This window comes from Puntigrus tetrazona, chromosome 4, assembly GCF_018831695.1.
Source record: "Puntigrus tetrazona isolate hp1 chromosome 4, ASM1883169v1, whole genome shotgun sequence".
In the NCBI taxonomy this organism is placed as follows: domain Eukaryota; kingdom Metazoa; phylum Chordata; class Actinopteri; order Cypriniformes; family Cyprinidae; genus Puntigrus; species Puntigrus tetrazona.
This window is the reverse complement of record NC_056702.1, coordinates 22,934,340-22,959,220: the sequence shown is the minus strand read 5'-3', so window position 1 is coordinate 22,959,220 and position 24,881 is coordinate 22,934,340. Positions and strand designations below refer to the sequence as shown.

General features: G+C 43.8%; 1 pseudogene; it reads right to left on the bottom strand.

Moving 5' to 3' along the window:
• LOC122342320 overlaps positions 1–24,881 on the bottom strand; it is a 230,867-nt pseudogene that overhangs the window by 176,913 nt on the left and 29,073 nt on the right.

The window sequence follows — 24,881 nt, the reverse complement described above, 5'->3', positions numbered from 1 at the left end:
ACACAAAACACACCTTGATATTGACTGCTGAGATTGCCCGCGCTGTGGATCAGTTGAGCGCAGCCAAAGTCAATTAGCTTGAGCTCCAAAGTAGTGGGAGTCACTAGGATGTTCCCCGTGTGGATGTCGCGTGGAAGACCCTTCGGTCGATGCAGTGTTTCAAAGCTTGGATTAACTGACGGATTAACCAGCATGCTTTCCGTTCATTGATGGGCTCGAGCACTCGATGTACTCATTCAAGGTACAGCAAGGTTTAGGGAACTCCATGATGAGCACGAAGCTCGTCTTTTCTCAGTCCATTTGTACAATTTGATGACGTTGGGGCATAATGGAGGTTTTCCCAACCTGAGCAACATCGCCACTTCTGCAAGCACGGGTTTGGAATGACCAGCCTAGAGAGAGAGAGAGAGAGCAGAGAGAAACGATGAACATCAAAATTTGCACTTTCGGTTCACTACTTGGACGATGAACATCATTCTGCTTAAAATTGCACTTAAATCTACAGCAATAGTCACTCAATCCTTAGATTTGTCAACTTACAAGATGAAGATAATGGTCAGTCTGACGCTTGCGGATGTACTTCACGGCAACCTGTGAATGGCAAAAATTAAGTTAATTTCTCCAAACACCAAAGGATCTCGACAGTGGACACACATCTCTACATCTGAAGCAAAATGATGATACAAGTCAATAAAATTGCTTTACCGTCGTTTTGTCACCAAATAGGTAGGTTGCCTCATACACCTTGCCATAACTTCCGCGTCCTAGAAGATCTCCCAAATAAAAGACAGGTGCTCTACCTGAAAAACAGATAGGAAGAAGTTACAGTACCAGATTTACAATCTGAATTCTGATTTAAAGCAGAGAAACATAGGTAATAATGACTCACCAGATTGCAGATTGATTCCCAAATCTGAAGAATCCGGCTGGCTCATGCGGCAAGCGCTGGAGTGGCTGGATTGGCTGGAGTGGCTGGACTGGCTGGAGTGGCTGGATTGGCTGGAGTGGCTGGATTGGCTGGAGTGGCTGGATTGGCTGGAGTGGCTGGATTGTCTGGATTGGCTGGAGTGGCTGGATTTGCACTGGCCTCTTGCACAGGTGGGGGGGACTGGAGAGCTTCACAGGCCTGGTCAGAACCGGTCTGACAGCTTGGCTCAGGCTCAAAAGAAATGGCACAATCTGCTAAGTCCTCATCACTGTCTGGATCCACCTGTGGCGTCGAACTCCGGACAATCTTCGAGTCACGGCAGAGGAGGAGGTGCTTTACAGCCTTACGGAATCTCCTGAAGAACGCACGGACCGCTTTCCCCTTCCTCCACTTTTTAAGCTTTTCTAAAATGGAGATAAATAATACAACAAAAGTTACATGCAATGAATTACAGCAGCGCGTGGTAATAGAGAACAGATGGTAGAAATAATAGAAACCTAAAGTAACTATGACTCACCATCACCCAGATCAGAACAGGAGGGATCAGCCACAGGTGATGACTCGGAATCGGCCATTTCTACGTCAGGTATTTGCTCGCTCCTGGAGGGACCTGGCACACACGACGACTCTTCACAGACATCTTCACAGACCTGGCCTGGCAGACACACCGGCTCAGGATCTGCGTTGGCCGTCGGTGCGATTCTGGGAGGGGCAGGCGTCGGCTCTGAATCATCTTGATACGACTGTGGTGTAATATTTACCACTCGGTTTGGATCACAGCAAAGGAAAGGACGCTTTACAGCCTTCCATACTCTCCGAAAGACAGCACAGACAGGTTTTTCTAAAATAAAGAAAAATCAATGGTAAGCTACAGATCTCTGACTACAGACTCGATTTCTGGGAAAGAAAATAATGTTAATAAATGCACCTACAATAACCAGCTCACCTGTTGGGCTGTTCTCCACATCGTTTGAAGGACAAACCTTCACGGGTCCTGCATTATCTGAGCTAACGCTCCCTGAATCTCTTGTTGTTGCCTTGACAGGCTTTTTGTCAGCTGTCTCTTTAATGCTGACAGAGTCAGACATCACGTCTGAAGTAAGACCGATCATCTCCACTCTTTCTCTCTCAACTTCACTAAACTCCATAAAACACTGTTTGATTATATTATAAACCAAAAGGAGTTCGTGTCAGTACAATGTTTATCGACTGAAGCATTCGGTGAGAACAACCACTTTCCGTCGATACTCTACACTTTCGCGCAAGAAATGCGATTCAAAAAGTTCGAATTCGAACGCGTGGTTTGTGACGTCATACCTCGATGTCACGAGACCGCCCGACCCGCGCGCAAGCGCTTCTTGTTTTGTTTTGAACCGTTCTAAACAGGCGCGTGCTTGAATTTCACAGCCGGCTCCATTCATATATTAAATATATTAGTATAAAAGTATATTGTGACTTAAACACGCTGCACGTACCGGAACGTTACGTCCGTGCCTAAACGGGTATCGGGCGCGTGAACTTCCTGGGACACGGTAATGTCTTCTAGTGTATAACGGTAATATTTCGAATTAATATCACAGTTTTATAACGATTTAACGAAGAACAGTTCATAATTTTCAAAATAATATTTGTCCGCGACAAATCTGAGGGGTTTGTTAGGTTTACATCGTGATGATAACGGAAATGGTTTTGCTAACGCTAAATTAAATTGGAGATTTTGATGTCCAGAAGCCATTTGAAAGTTTGACTTATTATTTGATAGTTTAAGCATTTTGTCACGCATTCATGATAGATATTGAATATACATTCTAGTAATTTTTGGTACGTCTGATTCATTTACTGTACCTAAATATTTGTATTTTTACGCTTATTCCCTACAGTGTTTATAATAGCATTGTTTCCTTGGTCTATAATTTGTATTTGTACTTAATCACAGGTCACTTTATTTCAATTCAACCTCTCTATGTGATAAGTATTTATTTTTTGTACGTGTCCCCTGTTTTTTCTCAGATGCATCATTCCCTGCAGGTGCCTGAAGATGATCGCATCTTCTCTGGTCGACTCAAGAAGATGTGATGACCTGACCGATAAAGAAATGGCCAAATTCTTGGTAAGTCGAGCTCATCGCTGTACAACAATCATTGCCGTTTCAAAAATCTCAAAATATCATTTTATTTTGAGCTAGAGCTGCTTTACAGCACACTTTAGATTTGCCTAAAGGTTGCGTAACACACTTGAAGATCTACCTAATGTAATCAGAGAGAGGAAGAAAACACGTATATTTGGTAACACTTGTATCTTAATGCATTACTAATAAGGTGTTACTGCAGAATTAATAGGCAATTCTTTTTCTAATACTGTTGTTGTTACACAGCAGGAAATAGAAACTTGGCTGATAGGACGCAGTTATTGCATGGATGGAGCGAGAACAATGTAAGCGTCTAAAATACTTTCACACAGTTCAGATGAATGGTAAAAATCGCCTCCTTTAACAGCGCAGTTAAACCAAATGTATGACGTTAAAATAAGTTCAGCACTAAAAACATCATTGTAATAAGACGTATTGTTACGTGCATCTGGCTTATAGATCAACCGCTTTTTCTGTGCGCGCACTTTAGATGTGTGAGAATATTATTCTCGATATTCGAAACGATACGATGTAAACACAAGGGAAACCTGCTTCCTATTTTCTCTGAGGCAGAGACGTGTGAATCAGTCAGATATAAACACTCACACACTCACTCTCGTCTGGTTTGTTATTCAGAAAGACTTGCAAGGAAACTGCTGATGAATCTAAATTACGTGCATTTACACGATTGCACACGATTGACTGGGTTTGAGCCGGCTTTTCTGAGCACGCTCTTCTCACTATTTTCATTATAAAAATATAATTTATAAATATATAATAAATAGAATTGATCACTATTTTTACTATTTAAGTGTTAACAGCATCTATTTGCATTTTCTGTAAATAGGATCTATTATTTAGAAAAATACTAATTTGTTCACATAGCCACTGACATATTTTTTCTTACCCTATTAGTAGACCACTTGCAAAAATGAACTTAAATTATTATTATTAGGATACCAATAAAATGAATATAAGTTCAATAATTGGCCCTGATTTTACAACAGTTATTAAGTTATTAACAGAATTAAAGTTACTCATTGACGAAAGTACGAGCGAGAACTGTTGCCATGGTGACTCATAATATTTGCGCTCCATTGATAATTGATAACACATAGGTGTTCTTTTGGTTTACATGGAAAACTCAATATTTTATATGTTCTATTTAAGAGCATTTGAGAATTTGTAATATTTAAAATGTCTTTGAACATGTCCACCCAGTTACTGTTACAGAATTCAGTTTGGGTTTTTGACAAAAATTGTGAACACAGCTGGTGCACAAGTGAACAAGTCACTCCGTTGAAGAGAAACCCTCCATCTTGAGTCAAGGATACCAAAAAACAACTTCAATACCCACCCAGACCAAGCTGAGGTGAATGACTGAATGACTCTGGGGTCAGAGTTGATGTAGCCTTTCATGGGCCAGTCCAGAACAACAATTTGAAGCCTGTGCTCGATATCTAAGATGGTAAGCGAAACACGTAAAGCCCTGAATATCTGAGGGAAAACGTGTCTAAAGTTAGGTATGACGCCAAGAACTGTACAATTTAACGAAACTATTTATAATTTTGGCGATATTTAAGCAATTTCACAATCAGGTATTTGGTCAAAGTCATGAGAGCCAAGTAATTCAAAGCTGTGTTAATAGTCAGCACTCGTGGAATGCTACTTGTCCAATACAAGGGCTTGGATGGAATTGACATACATCACATCCTTTTTTTTTAATTGCACTGGTGCCACTGATGTGAAGCACATCAACAATCGGCCACCAGCACATAGCAGAAGAACTCTACACAATTACAATATGATTCTCTGTGCTGATGATGCCATCATTGATGCCAAATACCGGAGAGGTCTTGACTACAGACCTCCTTGAAGATGCAGAATGATGATTAACCAGTGGAAAGTATTCCTCAACACATTTATGCTCAGAAGATCGTGTAGAAGATGACCTTAGCTGGTGCGTGTCTCCACAACTATTTGCATAAGGTTCAGTCTGACACGTACAAACATTTCTGTGAATTGTGAGGACTTTCCATAAAAAAAGAATTTACTCGTTCAACAAAAACAGCTTCGACTTCAAATCCACAAAAATACTGTCCGTTGTAGCACTTTCCAGACGGAGTCAAAACAGTCACGCACGCTCTCTCCGCAGTGTAATGGTCGGCGACCTATTGCATCACACTCACAGTTCAGCTTCAACAACGTCCACAGCAGCAGCACAAGCTCGGTCCAGCTCCTCTTCAGCTCACCTCGAAACTCTGCAAACTGCTGTCCACTTATAAACGAAAACTGCGAGAGTTCGGCTTTATTTCTTTTAGTTTTGGTTTCTTCTGTCTGTCGAACGCCCTCGCGCACCTCATGCTCTGGATTTCTTCTTGGCGCTTCCGCCACGCCCTTCACTTCCGTCTCTGCTTCACAAAAACACATTTCAAAATAAAAGTATTTGAATACCTCCACACTTTGGATATCCCTCTACCTCTGATGTCATCTGCCTTTGAGTTGTTACAGGAAGCCAAGGTCTTTACTAAACTAGACCCCGCATAACGCCTATAATTTGGTCTGTATCTGTGGGGGGAGGGGAGACAGCCTTTAAGACCTCTACGGACCACTTTGAAGACCGGGTCATACCTTCGACTTACCAATGCCCCAGCAGGCCCTGATCAATGACGTGTTGCGGGACATAGTAAACAGATTTGTCTTTGTGTATCTTGATGATATCCTCATCTTTTCTCCCTCGTTGCAGGTACACACTCAACATGTTCGTCAGGTGCAACAAAGGCCAATGCGGAGAAAGGTGTGTATTCCATGCCAAGTTTCATTGTTGGGGCATATTATTTCAGCGGAGGGGATTAAAGCTGATCCTGCCTGATCCTGACAGGTAGGGTAAGAATTTGCTGTCAACAACATAAAAGTATGGATCCATCCTGCCTTGTATCAACGGTTCAGGCTGTGGTGGTGGTGGTGTAATGGTGTGGGGATATTTTCTTGGCACATTTTGGGCCCAATAGTAACAACTGAGCATTATGAGTATTGAAAGTACCTCAGAACACTTCAGTATGTTAGTCTTTTTAAGCGAGGGTCATTTCTTTAGGATTTTTGACCCAAGCAAAGTCTCTGAGAAGCTGACACGCTTTTCTGGAGACTCGGGAAGATTCAGTTCTGGAAAATAATGGAGCTGGAGACTAAATGGTTCCTGATTGTTTCTCACATAATTCTTGGCATCAATTCTTAATTCTTTTGCAGTTAACGTGTCTTTTCTTCTTCAGCTGTTTTTGACTCTGCTGACCCTGTGAACTTTTCACTGCCCGATGGTCATTCCTTAAATTTGATAATTCTATGATTGCATTGCTATTGCATCCTTCTTGTTGGTATTTAATAATTGTAACTTTCTATTTCTATTTTGACTCGTTTTATCTGAAAAAGAAAACATGCATAATAATCTGGCACACTGGAATATGAGGAGTTTTTAACTTTCAGCCTTCCCGGCCAATTATATATCACTTATATATATATGATTAAATACAAAACCAATAGTAGTTATTCAGATTGATGTGCTTTGGGTTGGTAAAATGTTTTTGGTAAAAAATATGACCCCAATTTGAACTTGCCTAATAATTCAGGACATAGTGTATATATGCATTTATAAGATGGAAGTTTAAACTGTGTTACTGTTCGCTGCAATTTCCTTTTCTTATTAACAGCAAGTTGAAGATAACTGAGATGCTGTGATTCGCTGCCTGCTTCCCTACCTGGGAGAATCATCTGAGGAGCTCATTGAAACCTACCAGGTACATCAGTAGATGAATTCATATTTTGTTCTTTTGACTTTAAATATGTACTGTGCTGCAAAAGTCTAAGGAACATTAGTGTTTTGTGCACATTAGTTATCTTCCTGCTGTATTTGTCAGCAATGAAATATCATTTTATGTTCCTAAACATTAATTTTGTGATTATTTCTAATAAACCAGTGAAATTTTTGTATGTACAGGGAGTCTGACAACATGTAAAGATTTGTCTACATTTGAAGAGTCTGTCTATTATAATATGAAGAAAGAGACAAAACTAAGAAAGCCTAAATCAAGAAAAACCATGGCAATGTTTGCAAAATGCAAATCTACTTAAAAAACTATCTCAAGCATATCAAGTAAATGTTTTCCAAAATCTTTGTATCATTTTATAACAGATTTAATAATGGAAAGATCAAATCTCTGTGTGGAGCACTTATCACATTAAATTAAAGAGAACATGTGACTTACTGTACAGTATTGTAACCACTTTGCACTTATTTGTTTATTTGACAGGATGTCAGCAGAGACATGAGTAAACATAGCTTCACCAATCATGTCATGAAGATGCTTGTACTGGGCAGCACTGCAGGAGATGCCAACATAGCTGACGTCATCATTGTCGTTGAGGGAAACCAGGTACTGTTGGGATGTAAGAATCTCACAAATGCGTGCTTTCTGCTCACGGGCTTCATTTACTCCCTGAACTTAAGCTATCCGCCAGAGCTCAGAAACACATTTGAAGTCTTGCAGAAAATCTTTCTCGGGGCTGGATGCTTTAAAACTTTCTCCAAAAGTGTGCTCTTTGCATAGAAAGCTATTAATGTAAGTGATAGTTGGCCAGTCTGCTGCTTTGTTTGATACATTTTTGTATTTGCTCTTTTTTGTTCTGGATGTGAGAATGTTCTAAAAGGTTTGTTCATGTAAATTACAACAAAGTTTGCACTACACTGGACTGAACTATTTTGGTATGTTTTGGGCTAACGGCAGTTAATCTTAATGAATGTTTCCATTCATTTTTGTCCATTTTCTTTTATCATTCCCTTTGTTTAATCTGTTTTTACAAGAGTTGAATTCAAATAAAAGTACTCAAAGAAATTGTCTGTCAGTGTTTTATTGAAAACATCAGTAGTAATACATGTTTGAACAATATTTAAAGTAAAGTTTACTCAGGATAACTAAAAAAGACAACTTGGACTCTCGGATGCTTTATAATATCATTTCATGATCATTTTTGATATCATTTATGAGGTTTAAGCCTCTCATCTGATTTGTAATTGGCCATAAACGCTAAGACATCCAGATCATTTCATTTAGCTTTCTCCCATTCGCCTTCTGTAATTGTAAGTTAAGTTGATAAGTGTTGGGCAGAACTTCCATCTTGTGGTCAGACATTCTTCTTAGTTGCCCAAAAGGTATTTTCTATCGCCATTAAGCTCATAATATCCATCTACATAATACGGAGCAAATCTGACTTCACCGTGATGTATTCCAACCACTGGATGGAAGTGTTCGAGTAAGATTTGTGTTTATTAATGTATGTGTAACCCAGGTTACTAATAGCATTAAAAGATGATCGAAAGAGATAAGTAGGATTATATTTTATCTTTTCTTTATTGTGTATAGTTTATGTACAGTTCATGGGTGTTTAATATGGCCAGTAAAATAATTTTGTCTTTAGAAGAACAACCAATAAGGACTCAGCTTGCTGCATAGTGCATTTTCAGGTTTCATTATTCATAAGATTCGATTCACAGAGGAAAGACAATTCAAGGAACAATTCAAGAATTTTTTTCTAGTTTGAATCAACTCGTCTTGAAAACTGAGGTTGAAAATATATGTCAAGAGATATAAATATATGTGTGAATCTATTTGTAATTCAGTGTTTTTTCTCTTTTTTTTTGAGTATTTGAACTAAAGAGAAGGGAAATTTCAGAGATTGATTCAGAAGAACTCTCAAAACTGAATTTAGTTTATTTGGGTTGAGAACTGCATTGTACTTTTCCATATTGAGGTATATATTTATTGAACACTTTTCCAAAGAAGATTAATACAATCAGTTCAACTTAATACGTTGTGTGTGTGGTTCATTGTTGTTGTGACATCCTCATTCTCCACAGACGAACTTAGTATTCTGATTAATCTCGTCATGCACAGAATTTCTTCTTGTCTGTGTCAAAAAGAGAGAGAGGGTTACATATGCGTCTTTGTGTGTTAACCCTATGGTGTTTTGAATACTTTCATATCACATCCTGAGAGAGTTATACATCCGAACATGTCTATGTTTCTACACGTGATAAATTCTCTGCATTTCATACAGCGTGTTTGCAATACATTGATTTTTGAAGTCAAACACCTCTCCCCCTACGGTGTCGTACCATTCATCAAATCTTAGACATTGTGTGGTATCCGTGATATTCTTCTGACGGATAAGGCCCAACATAATCCGTGTTCACTAGACGGTTAAAATGATGTGGAAAAACACCTTTTCCCCTGTGTTCAGATTTAAAGCGGACGTCATTTTGGACAATTTCATAGTCATGAAACTATAACTGTCGATGTATCTCTGCTTGAATGGTTGATCATACATACAGACAAGTCTACATCCTTGGAGTGTAATCTTTGGCACCAGACCCTGACTTGTGAAATATTCGAGCAGTAGAAAAGAATTGAACCCTGAAGAATCGTGAGCAATTCTTTGTTTTTTTAAAAACAAACAATTCTTTAATTCTTTTATTTAGTTGGTTCTCTTTAATAAAAATCTTCACCTTTAATCCAAAAAAGCACACTGCCAATTTTCAGTAAATAGTAAACAAAGTAGTAAAATAGTAAACTTTTATTCTAAAACCCGACTTCTCTTAAAAAGTGCAAGTTCTTTTAAAGACTAATCTCTCTTCTAAAACCACTTAAACATTGAACCAGCTGCCTGTTTTCCAAAAGAACACAAGTTAGCACTTGACAATGTAATTTAATAATTTGGTAAAGCAGTAAAGCTCAGTCCCTAATCATTTATTGCATCCATCGATTTTTCAGGGATTGTATTTTTGGTTTGAGAGCCTTGTGTCCAAGTGACAAAATCACTCTCTGAATGAAGTCAAAAGTGTTCTTCAATATGGGAGAATACTCTAAATTCAGAGCATAAATAAGCCCGGAAAGCAGGCACATGGCTTGAGGAAGGTTTCCTGCGTCATCCAACGCAATTATACCTTCCAAAATGACCGTAGTGGATGCACTGAGTAAGGTACTATTTGAGAGTCCTCAGGGATCACCGTGAGTATGCCAATTGAAACGCCAGACATCTTGACAAAACAACTCACAAAACATGTCTTGTGAAACTCGGTGGGCTCCTCTCCAAGGAGAAGTGGAAGTCCATAGAGGACAGCTGTTCGTCGGCCATTGATTTAAAGAACATTGTGAAAAGCATTTAATAGTGCTGCTTGCACAAACCACACAGAACAAAAACAGAGACAAAAAACCAACAGCTGAAAAAAAACTAAAATCACATCAATCTGCTGTAGAATGTTCTTAGGTTTACAGCCAATTGCTCCTCCTTTGGACGTGAAAATATCAACGAAACGGTCTGTGAATCTGTCCAGTTCCTGAAAGAATACGGTTGGCAGGTTTTGCCAGATATTCGACTGAACTCTGCCAAAATCTGCATTAAGCAGTCACTTTTCACTGAAATTAACATGCACAAACTAAATGACCTGAAAAGTAGTTTATGGAAATGTTAAGTAACGAAATTACGTTTTTTGAGCTCCTCCACCATCTCTATCCTTTTGGACTCCATGCAGTGACTAAAAAAAAGAAGTTACAAATAATCTGATCACATTATTTCAATTTCAGTTTTTATACACAATAAACAACGACGTACGGGTGAGAATGTGCTTCAAGTAACGTTAGTCCACCAACACCTTACCTGTGCATCCAGAAAACGGGATTTTCACTACAGAAACTCAGACCAAAAAACATTTACCGTTTAGAAATGACCTAAAAACTATTGTGAAGCATGTGCTGAATTGTTGTTTTTAACATCCCGGTACGCCGTTTCTTTAGGCAATGACGCTTCGGTACTGAAACTACGTCTGACTTTAGTGTATGCTCAATATAGCAACGACAGTGTTCACGGAAAAGTAGGCTTATAAAATAATCCTCAACATACCTCTTTGTGCTGCCACATCTCAAACACTGCCGCTCTTCTTCAAACAGGTCTGCATTGAGCATGTGCCAGACCAAAATAATCCCTTGAAGAAATTATTATTATTAGTCTTTTGTAACAATTCTCTTTTTCCCTATATCCTCCTGACTCATAGAAAAATAATAAGTATTTTTTCATGTCATTATTTAAGGCATAAGAAAGAAAAAACCCGACGAATTGGGATCTCGCCGAGAGACCAATCTACTCGAAAGTGTATCTAAAGCGAGCCAATTGAAGATTGGCATGCGCTAACTTCGCATCCAGCTGCCGCTGATCACAGCGCGTGTATAAATAAGCAGCGGGTGCAGCGCATATTTAGCTTTTCGGCCGAGCGGCGTGACTGTTCCGCTCCAAAGGCGATCTACGAGTGTTGGAGTACGGCGTTTCAGCGGAGGTCGTTTTTCCTGCGTCGAGTGGATTGCCACAATCAGGCTGCACTACCCCCTGTTTGTGTGCAAAACGGCTATCCCCTGTTGCCTCAGCACTAAAGAGCATTCGCGGGTGCGTCTTTTTAAAGACGGCGTTACGCCTGGCAAACTCGTAGCGTCTTGGAAGACAGCGTGGGTCTTGCTACAGACGACGTACACCCGTGTGTTTCTGGATGCGGTTGTTACCTGGTGTTAGGTGATGGTCACAATCGTTGCCTCGTGTGCCTGGGCTTTGCGCTGAGGTGGCGGTTGTGGATGAATCATTTCTCGCGGGGAGATGGTCATCTCGGAGTGATGGGCGGGCTCTGTCGCCTTGAAAAAGGAGGCCCTTGTGTTTGCTCGACTTGGTTCTCATCCTGGCTGCAGACAGGTGGGCTCCATTTCATTGTGACACAAAGCTTAAACTCTGCAACCAGTGGAGCTGCAAAGGGGCAGTCTGGACCCTCACGTGGGGTATCAGCTGTACCTCTTGGGCTCCCCTGATGATCAGAAGTCAATCGCTGCATCGGAAGGTGAGTCAGACATTTCTGGAAGTGAAGATCCGGTTGCTCTGGCGTCTACCAGGCGTTGAATGTACTGGATACAGATCTAGAAATGGTGGCTATGCTTGCCCAGGCCGCCAAGGTGATCGGGATCAAGTGGAAACCTCCACTGCTTCCCGGGCCCTCGAGGCTGGACAATTGGTATTTAAGGGTGGCTCGCGCTGGTTCTCAGGGCCCCACCCTGGTACCTTTCTTCCCGGAAGTGCATGAGGAGCTTACTGGGATGTGGAAAGCACCTTTCACTGGCAGAAACTGCCACAGTGGCTCCTCCTCCTTCACCACCCTTGACAGCGGCACAGCCAGGAGTTACAGTGATCGCTCCCCCAGTGGAGCGGTCAGTTGGGTTGCAGCTGTGTCCCAATGCCGTTTCTGCTTAGTGCGGTGATCCTGTGCTCCCCTCCCGGGCCTGCAGGTACTCGTCGGCTCTGAGCGGCAGTGCCTTGTGCGGCCTGTGGACAAGCTGCGTCTGCAGTACACGCTTTGGCGTTGTTGCAGGTTCATCAGGCCAAGGCACTGAAGGATCTGCACAGGGGTGGTCATGACCCGGAAGTTCTGAAAGAACTCTGTATCGTGATGGACCTCGCGCCACGAGCGACGAAGGTCACAACGCGGTCTCTGGGTTGTGCGATGGCCACTACGGTGGTCCAGAAACGCCATCTGTGGCTGTGTCTGGTTGACATGCGCGAGGTAGACAAGACACGTTCCTTGAATCCCCCCATGTCCCAGACCGGCCTCTTCGGCGACGCAGTGGAGAACTTTGCCCAGCAGTTCTCCGCTGCCCAGAAGCAGACTGAGGTAAGAAACATCCTGCCTCGGCGTGCAGCTGCTGCCTTCACCCAGCCGCCGACGGCCCGCCTCAGCCAGCTCGTCGCCGAGGGTGTCCCTTGCAGCCCCCATCTAGGCAGCACCGTGGAGCTGGCAGCAGGGCAGCCACCCAGCCTGTCCAGGCTCCTGCCAAACCTGGAGGAAAGCGCAGGTGCAAGAGGCCCTCAGATCCGGGGATGGAGGGAGCCGCTCTGCCGGGCAGAGAATGTTGCCGCTACCTAAAACCTCGACAAGGGCGGTTTCCTCTGTCTCTGGGCTAATATGCAGCAGTGGGAAGACTGGGAGGACGAACCAACGGCCTACCCGCCTCACTTCTGCGGGGATGCAGGTAAGAGTTGCACACACTCAGACCCTGCTTCGGACCGCCACGAGACGCCGAGCCGGGTCCCTGCACTCCCCCTCGCTGCCCCATCGCCTGCACGTCGGTGGTTCCGCTCGAGCCGCTAGTTCGGTCTCTGGATGCCTGGTTGAATCTTCCCAGGCTATCCCGGTGGCTCCTGCGAACCCTTCGACTCGGCTATATGATTCAGTTCGTCCGGCGTCCCCCCAAGTTCAGTGGGATCCGCTATATGTCAGTGAACAATGCGCGTGCCCCTGTCTTGTGGGCGGAGATTGCTGTCCTTCTAGTGAAGGCACGATAAAGCCGGTTCCTCCAGCCGATATGAGGTCGGGGCTTACAGCCCATACTTCATAGTGCCCAAGAAAGGCGGTGGGTTACGACCAATCTTGGATCTGCGAGTCCTGAATCGAGCACTCCCGTTCAGGATGTTGACACAGAAACGCCTATTCAGTGCGTCCGTCCCCAGGATTGGTTGCAGCGATCGACCTGAAGGACCGTGATACTTTCATGTGTCGATTCTTCCGCGCCACAGGCCATTCCTGAGGGTCGCGTTCGGAAGGTCGAGCATATCAGTACAAGTCCTACCCTTCGGGCTCTCCCTGTCGCCACACGTCTTCATGCAAATCGCGGAGGCAGCCCTTGCTCCACTGAGAGAGTAAGGCGTTCGCATTCTCAACGAACTGGATGACTGGCTCATTCTAGCTCAGTCCCGGGCTCAGTGCGAACACAGGGATCTGGTGCTACAGCACCTCAGCCAGTTGGGGTTTCAGGTCAACCAGGAGAAGAGCAAACTCTGTCCAACGCCAGAGGATCTCTTTCTTGGGATGGAGCTGGATTGGATCGATCAGATGGCACACCTCACAGAGGAGCGTGCCAATTCGGTGTTGAACTGCTTGAATATGTTCAAGAGCAGGACCGCGGTCCCACTGAAATATTTTCAGAGGCTCCTGGGGCATATGGCAGCCGCGCCACAGTGATGCCGCTGGGACTACTCCATATGAGACCGCTTCAACATTGGCTACACGATCGAGTCCCGAGGTGGGCGTGGCAAAGTGGCACTCACCGGGTTCAAATAACACCGGCCTGCCGCCAAACCTTCACCCCGTGGTCAGACCTCTCATTCCTTCGGGCCGGAGTGCCCCTGGAGCAGGTCTCCAGGTATGCTGTGGTTTCACGGATGCCTCCACCACCGGCTGAGGGGCCACGTACAACGGGCATGCAATGTCAGGGGTTTGGACGGGCCCTCAACTGCAATGGCACATCAACTGCCTAAAGTTGCTGGCAGTACATCTCGCCCTAGGCAGTCTCAAGAACTGTCTTCGAGGCCAGCATGTACTAGTCCGCACAGACAACATACTGACCGTTGCGTACATCAACCAACAAGGTGGTCTACGCTCCCGTCGTATGTCGCAACTAGCCCACCACCTCCTCCTCCTATGGAGTCGGAAGTTCTGAGGTCGCTTCTCGCCATTCACATTCCAGGAGTGTGCAACCAGGCAGCCGACGAGCTGTCGCGAGCTGCACTACCCAGAGAATGGAGACTCCATCCCCGGGCGGTTCAGCTGATTTGGGAACGTTTCCGAGCCACTCAGGTAGACCTGTTTGCCTCTCCAGAGACTTCCCATTGCCCACTGGCACACAGCTGGCTGCGGGGCCTTTGCAAGTATGTATTTCCCCAGTGAGCCTTCTTGCACAGACACTGTGCAAGGTCAGGGAGGACAAGGAGCAGGTCTTGCTAGTAGCACCCTACTGGTGAAGACTTGGTTCCCAGAACTTGTGCTCCTCGCGACAGCCCCTCCTTGGCCGATCCCTCTGAGGAAGGATCTTCTGACTCAGAGACGGGGCACACCTTGGCACCCGCGTCCAGACCTCTGGAAACTCCATGTCTGGTCCCTGGATGGGATGCGGAGGCTCTGGGTGGCCTACCTCAAAGGGTAGTTGACACCCATTTCTTCGGCTAGAGTGCCGTCCACGAGACAGGCCTATGCCTTGAAGTCGAGCCTGTTCGTCGAGTGGTGTTCTTCTCAGGGTGAAGACCCCGAATTGCCCTATCAGTCGTGCTTATCTTCTTGCAGCAAGGGTTGAAGAGAAGGCTGTCTCCCTCCACCCTTAAAGTCTACGTGGCTGCAATCGCTGCAAATCATGACCCCATAGATGGGAGGTTTGGGGGTAAGCATGGCCTGATTATCAGGTTCCTGAGGGAAGCCAGGAGGTTGAATCCTCCACGGCCCCCAACAGTACCCTCTTGGGACCTGTCTGTAGTGCTGACAGCACTGCAGTAGGCTCCGTTGAACCCTTGCCAGCAGTTGTGCTAAAGTTCTTTTATCTATGAAGACGTTGCTCCTGCTCGCACTGTCTTCCATCAAGAGGGTAGGGGACCTGCAGGCTTTTTCGGTCAACGATTCATGCCTACAGTTGGGCTCGCGGATTCCCAGGTAACACTGAGGCCACGGCCCGGCTACGTGCCCAAGGTTCCCACTACCCCCTTCAGAGACCAGGTGGTGAACCTTCAAGCGCTGCCCCTGGAGGAGGCAGACCCAGCCCTGACGTTGCTTGTCCCGTCCGAGCACTAAGATGCTACGTTGACCGGACACAAAGCTTCAGGACCTCAGTCCAGCTCGTTTGTCACAGAGGCGGCAGAAGGGAGTGCCGCCTCCAAGCAGAGGATAGTTCACTGGATAGTGGACGCCATTACCCTAGCCTACCAAGCACAGGGTATGCCCTGCCCCCTCAGGTTGCGGGCACACTCAGCAAGTGTTGCATCGCCCTGGGCGGTGGCCTGTGGCACCTCGCTGACAGATTTGTAGAGCTGCGGGCTGGGCGACCCCAACACGATTGCTAGATTCTATAGCCTACATGTGGAACCGGTATCCTCCTGTGTTCTCACCTCAAACGGGTAGAAGCACTGAGAGGCCCGGTTTGGTCGGCTTGTTGACCGCTCCAGAGCGTCCATACAGTAGACCCTGTCGAGCTCCTCCATTCCCCTCGGCAGCCAGATGTTGCGGAGCATCCGGCGCCAGGCCCTCTCGATGAATCCGTGAGAACCGGTGAGGGCTGGGAGCCATGTAAAGTACTCCAAGAGGACTTTATGTGTGTATTTCCACGGCATAGCCTTAGAGCCCCGTGTTTCCCCGGCAGACCTTCTGCCCGTCTAAGAGGTTCAATCACCTCCAATTTTCCATATGCAAACTGAAATACTGTCCATATGCGTATTCGTTCCGAGACCTCCTACAGGAATGCTGGACTTCCGCACGCCCCTGTTCACTAGAGCGTGGGGCGTTTCCCAGTGTTCCAGTCTTACGAATGGGTAGTGTTACAAAAGTAGCTGGCTTCTTGTGGTTGAGCCCCGGCCTACGCCGATAGACTGAGGGGGCTTGTGGGCTCCCACAGGACACTGGAAGAGGCAGCGTCCATGGCGTTTTGGTAGGGATCCCAATTCGTCCGGTCATCCGGCGTGACTCTGAGTGACCGACTGAAAGGGAGCGTCTCGATTACATATGTAACCCTCGTTCCCTGAAGAAGGGAACGGAGGCGCCACGTCCGTTGCCGCGGTGCTGCACCTCTGCTGAAGGGCCGGGTCACTGGCTCGGCTCCTCAGCAAAAACCTAAATATGCGCTGCACACGCTGCTTATTTATACACGCGGCGCTGTGATCAGCGGCAGCTGGATGCGGTTAGCGCATGCCAATCTTCAATTGGCTCGTTTAGATACACTCGAAGTAGATTGGTCTCTCGGCGAGATCCCAATTCGTCGGTCATCCGGCGTGACGTCTCCGTTCCCTTCTTCAGGGGAACGAGGGTTATACGTAACCGAGACGTTGTCAGAGAATTCAACAGAAGCAAACTTCAAGCTTCAAACTTCAAACTTCAACTTCTGTGACAACTACCCAGATCTCAGATCTGAAATGAACAAAATTCTTGAAAGCAATGTCTGGTCACGGACTTAGTTTAGTGGTACATCAATAAGATATTAGCAGAAATTACGGCTAGCTCATATGCTAGTTATTTGTTTTTGGTCATTCTTCATACAATTATTTTGCACTTTATAAAAAATTAAATCTTTACTTTAATTTCTCCACTTATTGCTGGATACTTTAACTGCTGAACCACAGTTTTTGTTTTGAAGATTTAAATTTCAGTAATGAAACTCCTCCATTGTTTAGGTGCAACCATGTGTCTACAAGTTGTTCGAGTCAACTGTAGCTTTTGAACCAATACAATGTGTTAATGTTTCATTCTTCATACATTTACATACTGGACAGTTATTTTACATGTATACATAAGGTCAGACGGTCACTTCAATTTGCTTACTAAGTTATTGCTGGTTATGTTTTTCAAAGGTATGTTATACCTTTTTTTTTTTTTATAGGAAAGTTGTCTTCATTGTTTAGCCAAGAATACTGCTCACATTGAATTGTACAAATTGTACATGTTTGTGACGACCCGAGATGTGGCTGCACAAGACATACATTTCATATAGATTTAAGGTTATCATTTCCATTCCTTGTTTGGTTTATTTTCTTAATCACGTTCATAGTAATAATACACAACACAAATATCTGTTAAACAATCATTGCTTTATTTTGGTTTGCATACCTTTTTCAACACTTTCATTTACATAGCGGTTCATTTGGAGTGCACACAGATGGGTTGTGTTGTATTTGTTATTAATATTTCTATTGAGTTTAAGTTTACCGTTGAAGTGAATGGCCTGTCTGGCCGCGGACAGGAGAGTCTGAAGCGATACCTGTGGAAATTGGAGTCCTGGCGGGAACAAGGAATTTGTTTATTGGTTCCGCCTGGATGTACCATTTGCTAAGATGGCATGGGGGAAACAGAGAATTGGGCATTTTTTTATTAATTGTTTGGGGTTTTGGATTGTAGTTATCGATTTAGTGTTGTTTCTTTAATATTAATTTAGAATTGTGTTGTTTGATGTTGTCATTTATTTTTGTGTTGAATGTTTAATGTAATGTAACTTTTGTTTTTCCTTTTTGTGTTGTAATGGGTGTAAGGAGGTGAATCAAAACCTGTATATGCATTAAGAGTGATATGAGAAGGGATATCCAAAGGAACAAAAGGACTTCTAAAAGAGAGTAAACACAAAAAGGTTTTTATAACTACATTTGGTATCTCTTTGTCTGGTCTGAGTATATAGGAAAGTGACAAAACACAACGAGGCACGATTCTGTAGCCAGATCGGCCTGTAGTGTGGTGTGTGTCCCACATACACTACACTATGTACTTTTAAAGACCAGGTATACTGACCTTTTAAGTTTGTTTTATTTTGTTTTGTGTTATTTTTGTACTGCTGATCAGTTGTGCAAATGTTTATCAATTATACCAATTTGGAAACTGTTCTTGTCTGGCCAAATAAATGTTAATCTTGGTTAACTTATAATATTGTCTGAAATAACTTTTCTAGTAGGTTAGTGACTTCTGAGGTTTTCCGCATTGCTGGCGTGCTAGGGTGAGTCAGATCAACGATCGATGGATGGAGCCGTCTTGAGATCTTGACTTCTGGCCACCAAACTGGCTTAGCATGCTATTACTTAGGAACACATAAAAATTACTCTTTTGAGTCTATCGAGAGCCTCTGACTAAGACCTGGACTAGCCCAGATGTGTCGTGAGTCTGTTCTGGCCAAACAAGGTCTCTAAGCGACCCAGACTCCTAACGAACGATAAGTCGAAACTTGGAAATATTATAGTTAATTAATGATCCAAATTTAATCACAACTAGAGGATCAGTAGTTAAATTTTAATAAATATAACTAAAATCACGAAAAATTGGAGTCAGATAAAATGATGTATAAGGTCAGTACTACAATTGGAAACAAAAGATTAATAGATATTAGTGATTTTTGAGGGGATGTAAAGAAAAGACCGAACATGCATTGACCTTCGACCAGGGCCTCTGGATTCCTTTCTGAAGGAAAAGGGGACCCTTACATGGGCCCATCTTTTCCTTTATAAGCCCTGCGTTTTTGTTTATTTGGGGAGTTGTAACCTGCCAGCTTACCCCTCTGTGAGTTCTTGTTTTTGTTGTTTTCACTTGTTTTTGTTGTTTTCACTTGTTTTTGTTGTTGCAACAAGTTTGACTTATTTGATTTGGGTTAAATAAAGACCCATTTTTTTGTAAACCTTGGTGTTCCTTTTCTTGACATCTCGGTCCCTCACATATGGTGGCAGCGGTGGGATCTTTGGTTGCATAAGGACATCAGATTTTTTTGTTTGTTTGCCCCACATGGCTGTTTTTTTCAAATTTCAAATTTCCTCCATTATTATGAGTCGTGCATTGAAGAAACATGCATCTAAAGCCATACCCTTGCAGCAGGAGGAAGAAAAGGAATTTAGAAGAAATTTAGATCTGAGTGAGTCTACTGAATATGATAAAGTGAAGTCTGCTATTTTGAAGAAATATGTTAATTCTGAAACTTATCACCAAAGGTTCCGTTCCTTATCAGTAGATTCATCTGAGAGCCCAAAAGAGCTTTACAATCGACTTAAGGAATTTTTCAATAAATGGATCCAGCCTAAAGGGAAAACTGTGGAGGAGGTGAGTGAGATTATTATCCTGGAACAATACTTTAGATTGTTATCTCCTGAACTTCAGGTGTGGATTCGAGAGAGGGACCCAAATACGGCAGGAGAAGCGGCATCCTTGGCAGATGTATTTGTTGCTGCCAGGGAAGAGTAAGCCCTGGGCCTGGAGATTTGGTAATGACCGTCGATCCATGGATGTTCCACAGACTCAACAAAGGAAAGCTGAGGGGTTTGGTAAGCCTCCACAGGAAAACCTGCTCTAGGCAAATTCAATCTTCCTCCGAAATGAATTGTATGCCATCTGTGTGGTCAAGAAGGGCATATCAAGCCAAACTGTCCAAAGAATTCTTACACAGCTGTGTTTTGTCCCCAGGCACAAAGTACTTGAGAATTCAAGTTTCTCCAGAACGGCAAGTGTGGAAGTTAATGGTGAAAAGTTGACTGCTTTAATCGATACTGGCAGTGATCAGACTCTTGTGAATAGGAAGTTTTTATCACCGTCATTGATTAACTTTGCTAAAAACTGCCTATGTATTGTGTGCATGGGGATGAGAGATTATTGCCCACAGCCAATGTCTATGTTAAGGTGAAGGGTCAGACTTACCTGTTGGAAGTAGGAGTAGCTGATAACCTGTCCTTTCCTGTGATCCTGGGTCGAGACATGCCAGCGCTGATGGAGTTATTACACTCAGGCCATGAGTGTCACATGGTGGTAACCAGAGCAAAGTCTAAACAGTCAGAAGAGTTGGGGCTGAGCATGTTACCTTTCTTTAATGCCGACATTGAGGTTGCTGTGTCGAAGAGGAGGAAGACTCGAAGGGAAAGGAGACAAGATAAGGTAAAATATGTTGCCCTTGAACTTCCAATTACCTACTGATATCATCCGGCTACAGCAAGAAGATACCAGCCTCAAAGAATGCTTTTCCAGGGCTGCGGAGTAGAGAGGAGAGGTTTCTGATGGCAAAATGATGGACTTATGTGCTGACAGAGGGAATACTCTACCGCCAGATCGGGTCACAAAAACAGCTTGTGGTTCCACAGAGTGTTCGAGAGGTGGTGTTACATCTTAGCCACTCAAGTCCTTGGGCTGGCCACCTGGGGAAAAATAAAACTGCTGCGAGAATGAAGAAATATTTTTACTGACCCGGTTTGAAAGCGGATGTAACTCAATTTTGGAAGAGCTGTCCTGTTTGTCAAAAGGTTTCTCTCCAGCGCCCACGTAAAGCCCCATTACAACCACTTTCTATCATCGGGACTCCATTTGAGAGGCTTGGGATGGATGTTGTCGGTCCGGTCGAGAGAAGTCGAACGGAGAATAGATTCATGTTGGTGATAACCGATTATGCTACAAGATATCCTGAGGTATTTCCTTTACGATCTGTGAAAGCTAAACCTACAGCTACTGCTTTGGTCCAGTTATTCTCTAGAGTCGGGTTTCCAGCAGAGATTTTAACTGACCAGGGCACTAATTTTATGTCTACCTCAAAATTAAATTCAAATTCAAATTTTATTTGTCACATACACATACATACAGTACATGGTACGACATGCAGTGAAATGTTTTTTACAACCGTCCAGCGCCAAAATAGAAAACAAAATATAAATATAAATATAAATATAAATATAAATATAAATATATATATATATATATATATATATATATATATATATATATATATATAAAATATAGAAAAATATGTATAAAGAAGAAGTGTGCAAAGTATAAAAAATAAAGTATAGAATATAAAATATAAAGTATAAGATATAAAGTGTAAAGTGGCTGTGCGAATGTCCAATGCAAAGTGACTAGTGCAATATTGTCCAGTGTAATTGTCCAATTGTAAGTGGCGAGTATCTGGGGAAAGAGGGGTGGACATGGGAATCCCGGTGATTAGGTACTGGGTGTTCTCTGGTTCAGACTCCGAATGGCTCTGCGGGAAGAAGCTCCTCCTCATTCTCTCTGTGTTTGCCTTCAAGGAAGGAAAGCGCTTTCCTGAACGCAGCAGAGAAAAGAGTCCATTGTTGGGATGGCTGAGGTCTTCCACGATCTTCCTGGCCCTGGTACAGCACCGCTTGTTGTAGATGTGCTGCAGCACAGGGAGCTCAGTGCGGATGGTGTGCTCAGCTGACCGCACCACCCTCTGAAGGGCTCGCCTGTCCTGCATGGTGCTGTTCCTGAACCAGGAGGTGATGTTTCCCGTCAGGACACTCTCGATGGTGCAGGTATAAAAGTTCCTGAGCACCTGAGATGGGAGTCTGAAGTCCCTTAAGCGCCTCAGATGGTATAGACACTGCCGGGCCTTTTTCACCAGGGTGTTGATGTGACAGGACCAAGACAGGTCCTGCGTGATGTTAACACCCAGGTACATGCAAATTGTCCACTCTCTCCACTGGGGACCCGTTGATCATGATGGGATGGTAAGAGTGCACCTGCTTCGTCCACTATTAACTCCTTTGTTTTGCTGGACGTTCAGGGGCAGATTGTTCTCCTGACACCATCTCTCCAGGTTGTTGATCTCCTGAAGGTAGGCCATCTCATCGTTGTTGGAGATCAGGCCCACCACGACAGTGTGGTCAGCAAATTTAATGATGGTGGTGGAGTTTGTAGTGGCCACACAGTCATGTGTGTACAGCGAGTACAGCAGGGGCTCAGAACACAAACCTGAGGGGCTCCAGTGCTGAGAGTGAGGGAGGATGAGGTGTGTTTTCCCATCCGTGTACGGCTTGTGGTCTGTCGGTCAGAAAGTTTTACCTTGTTGAAGCAGGTTTGCAGGCTCTTGGGAATTAAAAGTCTGCGCACCACGCCCTACCATCCACAAACGGATGGACTAACTGAACGCTTTAATCAGACATTAAAGCAGATTAGGACCAATGGCTGCCATATCTCCTCTTTGCTTATCGGGAGGTCCTCAAGCCTCTACAGGGTTTTCTCCTTTGAGCTATTATATGGGCATGAGGTCAAGGGGCCATTGGCTTTGCTTCAAGAAATGTTGACAGGAAGTAAGGGAAAGGAAGAACCCACCAATATGGTGTCTTATGTGATATAAATGAGGGAACGTCTACAGAAAATGACTGTGTTGGCCCAGAATCACTTGACAGAATCCAGAAAACAGCAGAAAACTTGGTATGATCCATTAGCTCGGGAAAGGAGTCTGGAGGATGGCCAAAAGGTCCTTGTCATGTTGCCTAGTCTAGAAATTAAGCTCCAAGCGAAATGGCAGTTAAGTTAAGAAATGCCTTGGATCTACAACTTATGAAATCAGTATGCCCAGTCAAGAGCGCTCCAGTCGAGTTTTGCATATCAATCTGTTGAAGGAGTGGGTTCCTCGATCTCAAAGTCATTGTCCTCTTTGATGATTTGCTGTGTTGAAGGGGAAGAGTCAGATGATCAGTACCTGCCAAAGCCAGTTCCTGGGGACATCAGTCTAGAACACCTGACATGGTCCCAACGATCACAGGTACAAGCCCTTTTTACCTCAAAAGTATTTTCTGAATTTCCTGGATTTGTCAACTTAATTTAACATAATGTGGTCTTGAAACATGATGCTGTTGTGAAACATCAGAGCTATAGGATACCAGAGCGTCTTCAGGAGACATTAAAAGAGGAAGTGGAATTGATGCTCGCTTGGAAATCACTGAGCCCTCAAACAGTGAATGGTGTCATCCAATAGTCCTTGTGCCAAAGAAGGATGGGAGTATGAGATTTTGTATAGACTTCGTTATTTGAATTCATTATCAAAGTTTGATTCTTACCCTACTCCATGTATCAGTGACTTGATCGATCACTTGGGCAAATCCAAATACTTGACGGCAATGGACCTTTCTAAGGGATATTGGCAGATTCCACTGACCCCATCCTCTCGGCCACTGACTGCCTTCAGAACACCTCGAGGCCTCTTCCATTTTAAGGTGCTTCCATTTGGCCTTCATGTGGTGGTGGCAACCTTTCAGAGATTGATGGATCAGGTATTGTGTGATCTAACATTTGCATCTGCATACCTTGATGATATTGTTGTTTATAGCAATACCTGGGAGGAGCATGTGCAGCTTCTCAGTGAAGTCCTGGGACGTCTGGAACTGGCAGGCCTGATCGTTAATCCCAGTAAGTGTGCAGTGGCTAAGCAGGAAACAGCATACCTAGGATATGTTATTGGCCAGGAGTTGTCCAACCACAAGTGGAAAAAATTCAAGCCTTGGAGAAGTGTCCTGTGCCCCAGTCTCGTAAGAACTTGCAATCTTTCTTAGGAATGGCTGGATTTACCATCGCTTTTTCCCAATTTTTTCTACTAGAGCTGCTCCTTTAACGGACATGGTAGGGCACATCATCCGAATTGGCTACAGTGGACGAAGGAGAGTTTCAAAGTTTTCCGGGATATTCAAACAGCTTTGACAACTGATACTGTTCATCATAATCCTGATTTTAATCAACCCTTCATTGTGCAAACTGATGCTTCTGAGAGGGGCATAGGAACAGTTTTACTGCAGGGACTATCAGAGGGTCGACGTCCAGTAGCCTTTATCAGTCGCAAACTGTTCCCAAAAGAAGTTTGTTATTTGATTGTGGAAAAGGAGTGCTTGGCAGTAAAGTGGGCCCTGGATTCCCTCAGATATTATCTGCTTGGCCGTGAGTTTATTTTGGAGACTGATCACAAAGCATTGCAGTGGCTGGACAAAATGAAGGATACTAATGGAAGGATCACAAGATGGTACCTGGCCAAGCAGCCCTTTCGATTCAAGAGCAAACATGTGCCTGGTAAAGCCAAAGCTGACTACCTCTCCCGCTGTACCAGTGCGATCCTTGAAGGGGTGGGGGTGGGGTGATGGCCCGAGATGTGGCTGCACAAGATCGATAAGGTAGCCAAAGCAAACTCAGTTTCCTTTTATACATTTCATATAAATTTAAGGTTATCATTTCCATTCCTTGTTTGGTTTATTTTCTTAATCATGTTCATAGTAATAATACACAACACAAATATCTGTTAAACAATCATTTACATTTACATTACATTTAGTCATTTAGCAGACGCTTTTATCCAAAGCGACGATACAAATGAGGTAGGCAATAGAAGCAATTAATGTCAACAAAAGGGCAGTAGTGCATAGGTGCTCTGAGTGGGGTCTTGGCTTACCTAACGCAGACACAAGGCTTTTTTTTTTTTT